Raw genomic sequence first — 12,170 nt, 5'->3', positions numbered from 1 at the left:
ACGGTCAAAACAGCAGCACTCGTCCTTAGAGACTGGGCTAAGGGTGGGTCACAACACCCACGTGGGGAAACCCCGACGATCTGCACGAATCCCAGTCACGATCCTGAGTGGGGATCTAACCCTTCACGCCCCAGCACTGGTGGACACGGGGTCGGAGGGGAATCTGCTGGATAGCAGATGGGCAAAGGAGGTTGGGCTCTCTCTAGTGGCCTTACCGTCACCATTGTCGGTGCGGGCGCTAGATGGCACCCTTCTTCCACTAATCACACACCAGACACAGCCAGTGACGTTGGTGGTGTCTGGGAATCACAGGGAGGAGATTGTGTTTTATGTAACACCTTCTACCTCCCGAGTGATTTTGGGTTTTCCATGGGTGTTAAAACACAATCCCCGGATTGATTGGCCGTCTGGGGTTGTGGTTCAGTGGAGCAAAACCTGCCACCGGGAGTGTTTAGGATCCTCGGTTCCACCCGGTGTGACAGCTAAGGAGGAGGTTTTAGTCCCCCCCAATCTGACGGCGGTGCCGGCCGAGTACCACGACCTTGCTGACGTCTTCAGCAAGGATCTGGCACTCACGCTGCCCCTGCACCGTCCGTACGATTGTGCCATTGATTTGATACCGGGCGCTGAGTACCCGTCCAGCAGGCTGTACAACCTCTCACGTCCGGAACGCGAATCAATGGAGACCTACATCTGGGACTCGTTAGCTGCCGGGTTGATCCGGAACTCCACCTCCCCGATGGGTGCTGGTTTCTTTTCTGTGGGCAAGAAGGACGGCGGACTCCGTCCATGCATTGATTACAGAGGGCTGAACGAGATCACGGTTCGCAACCGATACCCGTTACCTCTGTTGGATTCAGTGTTCACGCCCCTGCATGGAGCCCAAATTTTCACGAAATTGGATCTTAGGAATGCTTATCACCTGGTTCGGATCCGGGAGGGAGACGAGTGGAAGACGGCATTTAACACCCCGTTAGGTCACTTTGAGTACCTGGTCATGCCGTTCGGCCTCACCAATGCGCCCGCGACGTTCCAAGCATTGGTTAATGACATCTTGCGGGACTTCCTGCATTGGTTTGTCTTCGTATATCTAGACGATATACTCATCTTTTCTCTGGATCCTGAGACCCATGTCAAGCATGTACGTCAGGTCCTACAGCGGTTGTTGGAGAACCGGCTGTTTGTGAAGGGCGAGAAGTGTGAGTTCCACCGCACTTCTTTGTCCTTCTTGGGGTTCATAATCTCCTCCAACTCTGTCGCCCCTGATCCGGCCAAGGTTGCGGCGGTGAGAGATTGGCCCCAACCAACGAACCGTAGAAAACTACAACAGTTCCTCGGTTTTGCAAATTTCTACTGGAGGTTCATCAAGGGCTACAGTCAGGTAGTTAGCCCCCTGACAGCCCTGACCTCCACAAAAGTCCCCTTAACCTGGTCGGATCGGTGCAAAGCCACGTTTAGGGAGTTGAAACGCCGGTTCTCGACTGCACCGGTTCTGGTGCAGCCCGATCCCAAGCGCCAGTTTGTTGTTGAAGTGGATGCCTCTGACTCAGGGATAGGAGCCGTGCTGTCCCAGAGCGTGGAGTCCGACAAGGTTCTCCATCCATGTGCCTACTTTCCCGCAGGTTGACCCCAGCTGAACGGAACTATGACGTCGGCAATCGGGAACTTCTTGCGGTGAAGGAGGCTCTTGAGGAGTGGAGACACCTGTTGGAGGGAGCATCGGTACCATTTACGGTTTTCACGGACCATCGGAACCTGGAGTACATCCGGACCGCGAAGGGTCTGAACCCCAGGCAAGCCCGCTGGTCGCTGTTCTTCGGGCGTTTTGACTTCCGGATCACCTACCGCCCCGGGACAAAGAACCAATGATCTGACGCCCTGTCCCGGGTGCATGAAGAGGAGGTCAAGACCGAGCTGTCAGACCCCCCTGAAACCATCATCCCCGAGTCCACTGTCGTGGCCACCCTTACCTGGGACGTGGAGAAGACCGTCCGGTAGGCCCTGACACGGAGCCCGGACCCGGGGACAGGTCCGAAGGACAAACTGTACGTCCCACCAGAGGCCAGGGCTGCCGTCCATGACTTCTGTCACGGTTCCAAGCTCTCCTGTCACCCAGGGGTGCGAAGGACCGTGGCAGTGGTCCGGCAGTGCTTCTGGTGGGCGTCTATGGAAGCCGACGTCCGGGAGTATGTCCAGGCCTGTACCACCTGTGCCAGGGGCAAAGCCAACCATCACAAGGCCCAAGGCCTCCTCCAGCCTCTGCCTGTGCCTCGTCGCCCCTGGTCTCATATCGGCCTGGACTTTGTCACGGGCCTCCCGCCGTCCCAGGGCAACACCATCATCTTAACGATAGTGGACCAGTTCTCCAAGGCAGCCCACTTCGTGGCCCTCCCGAAGCGCCCAACAGCCCAGGAGACTGCAGACCTCCTGGTCCACCACGTCGTGCGTCTGCATGGGATTCCAGCAGACATTGTCTCAGATCGTGGTCCTCAGTTCTCCTCCCAGGTCTGGAGGAGTTTCTGCAGGGAACTGGGGGCCACCGTCAGTCTCTTGTCTGGGTACCACCCCCAGACTAACGGGCAGGCAGAGTGGACGAACCAGGAACTGGAGCAGGCCCTCCGCTGCGTGACCTCCGCGCACTCGATGGCCTGGAGTGACCATCTAGCCTGGATCGAGTATGCTCATAATAGCCAAGTTTCATCTGCCACCGGCCTCTCCCTGTTTGAGGTGTGTTTGGGGTACCAGCCCCCATTGTTTCCGCTAGTGGAGGGAGAGGTCGTGGTGCCCTCGGTCCAGGCCCATCTGAGGAAGTGCCGTCGGGTGTGGCGTACCGTTCTGCCCTGCTCAGAGCCCGGACGAGGGCTAAGGCCCATGCAGACCGCCTGCGTTCCCCGGCCCCTGCATACCAGCCCGGGCAGGCGGTTTGGTTATCCACAAAGGACATACCTCTGCAAACGGAATCCCAGAAGCTGAAGGACAGATTTATAGGACCCTTCACCATCGTGAAGGTCCTCAGTCCAGCCGCAGTGAAGCTGGCAGCTTCAGCTTCACTGCGGATACATCCAGTATTCCATGTCTCCAGACTCAAACCCTGCCACACCTCTCCCCTCTGTGCCCCCGGACCGGCACCGCCGCCTGCCCGGATCATCGACGGGGAGCCGGCTTGGACTGTGCGCCGACTCCTGGACATTCGTCGAAAGGGCCGGGGGTTCCAGTATTTGGTGGACTGGGAAGGATATGGACCCGAAGAACGCTCCTGGGTGAAGAGGAGCTTCATCTTGGACCCGGCCCTCCTGGCCGAATTCTACGCCCGGCACCTGGACAAGCCTGGTCGGGCGCCAGGAGGCGCCCGTTGAGGGGGGGGGGGTCCTGTTGTGTGGGCCACTGAAGAGGAGGTACTGCTGGCCCACCACCACCAGATGGCACCCTGCTTGGAGTGCGGGCTTCAAGCACGAGAGGGCGCCGGAGCCACTGGGAGTGATATCCATTGTCCGTTCATTAACGCCCCCTGTTGTGGGTCCGTGTCACAACACTTTCACAACAGTACCTACAGCATGGTGGTAGCAGCATCATGTTGTGCGGATGTTTTCATAGGCAGGGGCTGGGAGACTAGTCAGGATTGAGGGGAAAAATGAATGCAGCAATGTACAGAAATATCCTGGGTGAAAACCTGCTCCAGAGCACTCTTGACCTAAGCACTGGTCACTGTCGTCAAAATCACTGTTGATAAACGATCTACACTCAACAAAAATATAAACGCAACACTTTTGATTTTGCTCCCATTTTGTATGAGATGAACTCAAAGATCTCAAACTTTTTCCACATACACAATATCCCCATTTCCCTCAAATATTGTTCACAAACCAGTCTAAATCTGTGATAGTGAGCACTTCTCCTTTGCTGAGATAATCCATCCCACCTCACAGGTGTGCCACACCAAGATGCTGATTAGACACCATGATTAGTGCACAGGTGTGCCTTAGACTGCCCACAATAAAAGGCCACTCTGAAAGGTGCAGTTTTGTTTTATTGGGGGGGGATACCAGTCAGTATCTGGTGTGACCACCATTTGCCTCATGCAGTGCAACACATCTCCTTCGCATAGAGTTGATCAGGTTGTCAATTGTGGCCTGTGGAATGTTGGTCCACTCCTCTTCAATGGCTGTGTGAAGTTGCTGGATATTGGCAGGAACTGGTACACGCTGTCGTATACGCCGGTCCAGAGCATCCAAAACATGCTCAATGGGTGACATGTCCGGTGAGTATGCCGGCCAAGAACTGGGACATTTTCAGCTTCCAAGAATTGTGTATAGATCCTTGCAACATGGGGCCGTGCATTATCCTGCTGCAACATGAGGTGATGTTCTTGGATGTATGGCACAACAGTGGGCCTCAGGATCTCGTCACGGTATCTCTGTGCATTCAAAATGCCATCAATAAAATGCACCTGTGTTCTTCGTCCATAACAGACGCCTGCCCATACCATAACCCCACCGCCACCATGGGCCACTCGATCCACAACATTGACATCAGAAAACCGCACACCCACACGACGCCACACACGCTGTCTGCCATCTGCCCTGGACAGTGTGAACCGGGATTCATCCGTGAAGAGAACACCTCTCCAACGTGCCAAACGCCAGCGAATGTGAGCATTTGCCCACTCAAGTCGGTTACGATGATGAACTGGAGTCAGGTCGAGACCCCGATGAGGACGACGAGCATGCAAATGAGCTTCCCTGAGATGGTTTCTGACAGTTTGTGCAGAAATTATTTGGTTATGCAAACCGATTGTTTCAGCAGCTGTCCGAGTGGCTGGTCTCAGATGATCTTGGAGGTGAACATGCTGGATGTGGAGGTCCTGGGCTGGTGTGGTTACACGTGGTCTGCGGTTGTGAGGCTGATTGGATGTACTGCCAAATTCTCTGAAACGCCTTTGGAGACGGCTTATGGTAGAGAAATGAACATTCAATACACGAGCAACAGCTCTGGTTGACATTCCTGCTGTCAGCATGCCAACTGCACGCTCCCTCAAATCTTGCGACATCTGTGGCATTGTGCTGTGTGATAAAACTGCACCTTTCAGAGTGGCCTTTTATTGTGGACAGTCTAAGGCACACTTGTGCACTAATCATGGTGTCTAATCAGCATCTTGATATGCACACCTGTGAGGTGGGATGGATTATCTCAGCAAAGGAGAAGTGCTCACTATCACAGATTTAGACTGGTTTGTGAACAATATTTGAGGGAAATGGTGATATTGTGTATGTGGAAAAAGTTTTAGATCTTTGAGTTCATCTCATACAAAATGGGAGCAAAACCAAAAGTGTTGTGTTTATATTTTTGTTGAGTGTATAAATCTGGGTTTAGTTTATTAGCTGTTGAGGGTCTAAAATATAATTTGTTTGAACATCTGATTCTCCGCTCTGCCCAGGATACTACGTATAGCCAAGGTCAGAAAAATAAGAATAAAAATCAACTATGCTACTTTGACCTCGTATATAGGCCCCCGGCCCATATTCTGAATTCTTTGATGAATTCAGCGAGTTTCTCTCTAACTTGGCATCCCATGCAGATAATGTTCTGATTGTTAATGACTTCAGTGTTCATATAAATAAGCCTTCTGACCTCTGCATATCATTTATGGAAATTATGGATATATTAGGATTCCAGCAATGCATTCAGGAGTCAACACACATTTCTGGAAATACACTGTATTTGGTCCTCGTGCGTGATATCATTGTCACAAATATTTACATCATGCCTCTTGCGTCAGTGGTCTTTGATCACTCTCGTTGCCGTGTTTACTGGAACAAGAACCTTATTCATCGTTACGGCAAGACATCAACTCTTCAACAACTGAACTTGGAGCCAGGCTTCCTGATATCTTAGCGTCACTTTTGGAAAATGACCACTCAGTGAAAAGTCTTTCCAAGACATCTTCATTCCACCACCAAGTCTCGTCATCTTCCTTCCACTGTCCAGATATCACACCCAGTACCTTCCTAGCTGTCTCCCTCACCACATCTGCAGTACTTTGACAGTTGTCGAAAATTGCTTCCTCTCCATCCAGTGCCTCTCTCACCTGCTCGCTAAATTTCACACAACAGTCTTCCTCCTTCAGCTTCCACCATCTGATCCTTTTTTGAGCTCTCACTCTCTTCTTCTTTACTTCTAAAGCGTTCCTGCAAACCATCATCCTATGCTGTCTTGCTACACTCTCTCCTGCCACCACCTTATTTCCTAAAAAGAATGTAGTCCTCCTGTGTGCACCTTCCTCCACTTTTATATGTCAACCTGTGCTCCTCCCTTTTCCTAAAGTAGATATTCACCACAGTCATTTCCATCCTTTTTGCAAAATCATCTACCATCTGCCCTTCCACATTCCTGTCCTTGATTCCATATCAACGTATTACTTCCTCATCACCTCTGTTCCCTTCAACAATATGCCCATCGAAGTCCTCTCCAATCACCACTCTTTCATGCTTGGGCACACTCTCCACCACCTCATCTAACACACTCCAGAAATTTTTCTCCTTCATCTCACAACCTACCTGTGGGGCATATGCACTGATGATATTCATCATCACTCCTTCAATTTCCAACTTCACACTCATCACCCTGTCAGACACTCGCTTAACCTCCAACACACTTTTAACATACTCTTCTTTTAAAATGACCCCAATGCCATTTGTATTCCTATCCTCACCATGATACAACAACTTGAACCCACCGCCTATGCTCCTGCTCTTACTTCCCTTCCATTTGGTCTCTAGCACACACAATATGTCTACCTTTCTCCTCTCCATCATATCAGCCAGCTCTCTCCCTTTGCCAGTCATAATATCAACATTCAAAGTCCCGACAGTCAGTTACACCCTTCTAGTTTTTGTCTTCTCTCACTGTCTGTGGACACGTTCTTCTCCTCTTCTTTGGTTAAAAATGCTGCTGCCAGACGTTTGACAGGAAACAGAAAATTTGACCACATTACACCCATTTTGGTGTCTCTTCACTGGCTTCCTGTCCCTGTGAGATCAGATTTTAAGGTTCTGTTACTAATCTATAAAATTATTCATGGACTGGCACCTCCCTACTTAGCTGACCTAATTAAATCCTGCGTACTGGCCTGGGCTCTGCATTCTCAGGGTGCACGACTACTTTGTGTCCTTAGCGTGAATAAAAAGTCTGCAGATCACAGAGCTTTCTCTTATCGTGCACCTGCTTTGTGGAATGATCTTTCTGAATCAATAAAACAGTCAGGTTCTGTATAAACTTTCAAGTCCAGACTTAAGAAGCACTTATTTTCCCTTTCGTATGGCTAGCATACTGGCATAGTATGTTACTATGCTTTCTACCCTTTTAAATTAATTTATTAGTAAAGAGAGCAGGCCACGGCCTCAACATTATCTAAAGTCTGTGTCTTTTATTGAAGCTTAGGGCTAGTGGCCGGCGATCACTTTATTAAATCTTGTTTTTCTTGTTGCTAAATGCTGATAACGATACTGTATTTGTTGTCTTTCTGCCACCTGATCCTGTTTTTTTCTGACTGTTTAAGGTGTGGCTCCATTCAGAGATGGGTGTGGTTCCATCCAGAGATGGGTGTGGTGTCTTCTTCCGCAGGCCTTCCATCCTGTGCACTGACATGGACTCCCAAATTCTCCCAAAATTTCCTGTATAATTTCCTGTATTGTCTATTGTGTCTGTAGCATAGCCCAAGCAGAGGGTCGCCCCTTTGAGTCTGGTCTGCTTGAGGTTTCTTCCTCAAATCATCAGAGGGAGTTTTTTCCTTACCACTGTCGCCTGTGTGCTTGCTCTAGGGGTTGGTAAGGTTAGACCGTACTTGTGTGAAGCACCTTGAGGCAACTTTGTTGTGATTTGGCACTATATAAATGAAAATAAATTGAATTGAAATTCTTCTTCTTCACCCAGCAGTAGCCCAGTTTCCACCGACACCCTGTTGGGCAACAGCACTGGTGGCGGCCATTGTTAACCCAGGCCTTGACCGATCCGGTATGGAAATTCGATTCTTAATCTGCACTGTTAATTTTCTTGTTTTACGCCCTTCCCGATGCACCCTCCTCATTTATCCGGGCTTTGGACCGGCGGTCAGAGTGTACTGGCTGCACACCAGAGGCAATTTCTCTGAGACTGCAAGGCAAGCTCAGCTTCCCCTAAAATGTCAAAAAGAAAACTGTCAAATATGTACAGTTTGTTAACATTTCATTAACTACAAATGCGTTGGAACACGTTCATCTTGAAGACAAGTACGCTCAGAATCAGCTGTTTATCAAAAATTGACTGAATTTATTTTGTTTACTTCTCATAAGTCATTTTCTTGTACAGTCTGTGGTCAAAGCATTTGCCAGTAGAATCCGAGCGTCTGTTCACTTCAATGGGACTGCCTGGAACAGTTTATTTCATTGCCTCGAAACTTGACAGTCATTGGCTAACTGCCACAATTTTGTCCAGCCCCTGGATGCTCAGTATCTCTTCAGATGAATGGAGCTGTGGGCGAGCCTGGACGCTGGGTCTCCGCACAACGATTGGACGATCAGTCAAAAGCCTGAGTCCCATTTTGATTGACAGCTATTTTGAGATACAGGCATGTGAGATTTACTTTGCACATTTTTGTGTATTTATGCATTCTAAATTTATGCCAAAATGTTTTGTGTGCACTATAAATCAGTCTGCTTTTAAAAGCATATTAGATATCATATGTTTATACAGTGCTACCAAACTAAAAAAAAAAAAAAACTTTGTACTGCAGCCAAACAAAATGAGTCAAAATCTGCAGAAACACAATAGAAACACACAAAAATGGTGATTTGGATGCCAGGAAGATTCACAGAGAAGCAGGCATTGGGTATTGGATTAGATGTTATGTGAGATCCAGGTGAGTCTGTCTCTGCTTCGTTCTTCAGTAAGTTATTGTTTAAAGGTCTTCGCATGTGAATTAACATCCCGGTTTGCAACACAACATCAAAGTATTCATGATTGTAAGTCCATCCACACATATGTGGTGATAATTAGTGGTTGCTGATGTATTTTATTCATGAAAATTAGTGACACAGAAACCGAAGTGTTTTGAACCACTGAATCAATATGAAGCAATGGTTCAGGTTTTTGAAGCTTTTGATACAATTAGATATGGCAATATCTGCTGGCCAATCTTTAACATAACATTTGCAAGGAACAATAAAGGGCAAGATGTCATGAAACAATCAGGCTCTGTTATGTATGTTTAATAATAAAGGCTCTGTGTGCTTGTTGAAATTTTTTGACAATATTTTTGTTTAAAAACATTAATAATATACTTGTGTTATAATATAATTGTGCCATCATAAAACACTGTATGTAATAGAGATATAAATTGTGAAATGCTTTTGAAATTTTATGATGTAAGCCAACAAACCTTTCCCCTCTTTGAAAGACCAGCAGTCACCACCGCTGCACACCCCATGTGGCTGATTTGATCCTATGGCCCAACCTTGGGCCTATTGTGTTAGAAATGATTAATCTATCATTTTCCTTGCATGGTTGACATCATACCTAACCAGTTGTTCTCACTGTCTTGTACAACAATACTACTGCTAACCTTGGTGACATGAGATATGGGTTCCACAGGGGTCCACCTTAGGCCCCTGCTTTTCTCCCTTTATATAGCTCCCTTTAGGGACGTATTGTGGCATTTTGGGATTACTTTTCATTGCTATGCTGATGATACTCAGTTATACATACCGATAACTGCTGGTAATTTTGTACACATGAAGTCCTTTGAGGATTGCCTGGCATCAGTGAAAAGTTGGATGTCTAGCAATTTCTTACTTTTAAACTTGGACAAGACCGAAATGATGGTTCTTGGTCCAGCAAGACATTGGCATCAGTTTGACCAGCGAACACTTAACCTTGACTCATGTATCATGCATCACACTGACAAAGTGAGGAACCTTGAGGCATTGTCCTTTGATTTACACATTAGAGATTACGACTGCTTTCTTCCTCCTGTGAAACATAGCAAAGCTTCGCCCCATCCTGTCTGTGGCTGATGCCAAGACCCTGATCCATGCATTTGTTTCTTCTAGACTGGACTACTGCAATGTTCTAGTTTCTGGTTTACCACAGTCCAGCACTAGGGGTCTCCAGTTGATTCAAAATGCCATACCCTTGACAGGAAGTAGAAAGTTTGACCGCATTACATCCATTTTGGCATCTCTTCACTGGCTGCCTGTCTCTGTGAGATCAGAGTTTAAGGTTCTGCTATGAACCTATAAAATTATTCACCGACTAGCACCTCCCTACTTAGCTAACCTAATTAAACCCTATGTACCAGAATGGGCTCTGCATTCTCAGGGTGCAGGACTATTTTGTGTCCCTACGGTGAATAAAAACTCTACAGGCCACAGAACCTACTCTTATCGTGCACCTATTTTGTGGAATCATCTTCCTGCACCAATCAAACAATCAGATTCTGTAGAGGAGTTCAAGTCTAGCTTAACACGCATCTATTCTCCCTCTCGTATGGCTAGCATACTGGCATAGTATGGTACTATGCTTCCTGGCCCTTTAAAGTCATTTTATTTTCAACGGAACAGGTCTCGGCCTCTATTTAAATTCTGGATCTGTTAGTGAAGCTTAGGGCTGGTGGCCAGCAATCACCTTAGTAATTTCTCTGTTTTCCTGTCGAATTACTGTTGATGAATTATACCTCGGGTGTAGTTTTCCAGCAGACTGATTCAAGCTCTTCTTCTCTTTGTCCAAGGTACAGACGACATCACATAGGATTGCAGGATTGATGGATCCAAACCACAAGGGGCCGGACTGATCGTGAGATACAAGACGTGAAGCAGGTGCTGCATGCTGCTGTCTGAGTTTGAAAGTGACCTTGTCACAGGAACAGATCCACTGTTGGCATGAGGAATGCTGGATGACCCCTGTCTGCGGTGCTAATGCCTGCGTGGACTTCTTCTTCATAATATTTTGTTGTTTGATTTCCTGTTTTCTGGTGCTCCAAGCTTGTGGCATCATATTCAAGAAGCCTTGAGGCTGTAATTGCTACCAAAGGTGCATTAACAAAGTATTGAGCAACGGGTGTGAATACTTATGTACATGTGATTTCTTCATTTTTTGTTTTTGTTGTTGTTTGTTATTAATAAAATTGCAAAAAATAAAAAAAACTTTCTTCATGTTGTCATTATGGGGTGTTGTGAGCAGAATTGTGAGGGCAAAAAATGAATTTACTTCATTTTGGAATGAGGCTGTAACATAAGAAAATGTGGAAAAAGTGAAGTGCTGTAAATGTTTCCATATGCACTATACAAAAATTGTGTCACTATCTAAATTTGCCTGAGTGTAAAGTCTAAGCCCTTTGTAGTATTGGTATAAATCAATATGTTTGACATACTTCTTAAATTCATGAAAAAAGAAGGGGGGTTTTATATTTATAGTCCAGCACAGTTTTCCTTCTCCAGCCTAGACCAGTACCCATTTATAGCTGAGTGGACTGAGACAATACAGACGAGGTGTCTTGTTAATATGATGAGGGTTGCTTAAAAAAATAAAATAAAATTAACCCTTAAACCATTTTTTAAACCCATAAAGGCTGTTTGTCACTCTTTTCCACTTTGGAAAGATAAACGTATTTGAACCTATTTGGGAAAAAAAAGAGCAGAGTGTGTCACGTTTTGCTCATTGACCTTTGAGGGCAGGTCATCAAAATAAAGCAGTTCCCAATCTGGATCTGCCGTGTCCTTCTCCCCAGGCTTAGCCAAGTCTCTCATCAAAGGCTGGACGGAACTCTGAGTGTGCTCAGAGGGATGTGACCCATGTCCGGGTCAGGGTTACCTACTGCTCCATTGAAGCTTTGGTTCATCGTGCTGCAGGCCTGAGGGCAGAATGCGCTCTGCCTAACTGTGGAAGTGCACGAATTATGATCAGTGTGCATGGAGCTTAAAGGATGTCTGTGATGAAGGCCAGCATTGTGTGTTTCCTGTGGGCTTAAAAGTCCAGGGTCAGCCTCTGACTGAGATCTTGACCTCTCTTGGGTTATCCTCTGTTGCCAGACTGGAGATTCATCATGAGTGGGCCGCTGAGGAATTCTACCCTCTCACTGAAGTCAGTCATTGAAGTGATCTTCTTATAGGAGCACGAAAGCAGCAGGAGTGGACGACCTC

At 47.2% G+C, this 12,170-nt stretch overlaps 1 long non-coding RNA gene across 1 annotated transcript; it reads right to left on the bottom strand.

Moving 5' to 3' along the window:
- Positions 1 to 5,705: 5,705 nt before the first annotated feature.
- On the bottom strand, positions 5,706 to 8,048 carry LOC117525435. The gene is made up of 3 exons (XR_004565050.1): positions 8,039 to 8,048; positions 6,474 to 6,477; positions 5,706 to 5,791 (listed from the first exon to the last, which is right to left on the bottom strand). It is a non-coding gene; the product is annotated as an uncharacterized LOC117525435 (long non-coding RNA).
- Between the last annotated feature and the right edge of the window lie 4,122 nt (positions 8,049 to 12,170).

This window comes from Thalassophryne amazonica, chromosome 14 (genome assembly GCF_902500255.1).
Source record: "Thalassophryne amazonica chromosome 14, fThaAma1.1, whole genome shotgun sequence".
In the NCBI taxonomy this organism is placed as follows: Eukaryota; Metazoa; Chordata; class Actinopteri; order Batrachoidiformes; family Batrachoididae; genus Thalassophryne; species Thalassophryne amazonica.
Note: the sequence above shows the minus strand (reverse complement) of the source record. Positions and strands in the feature narration are given on the sequence as shown.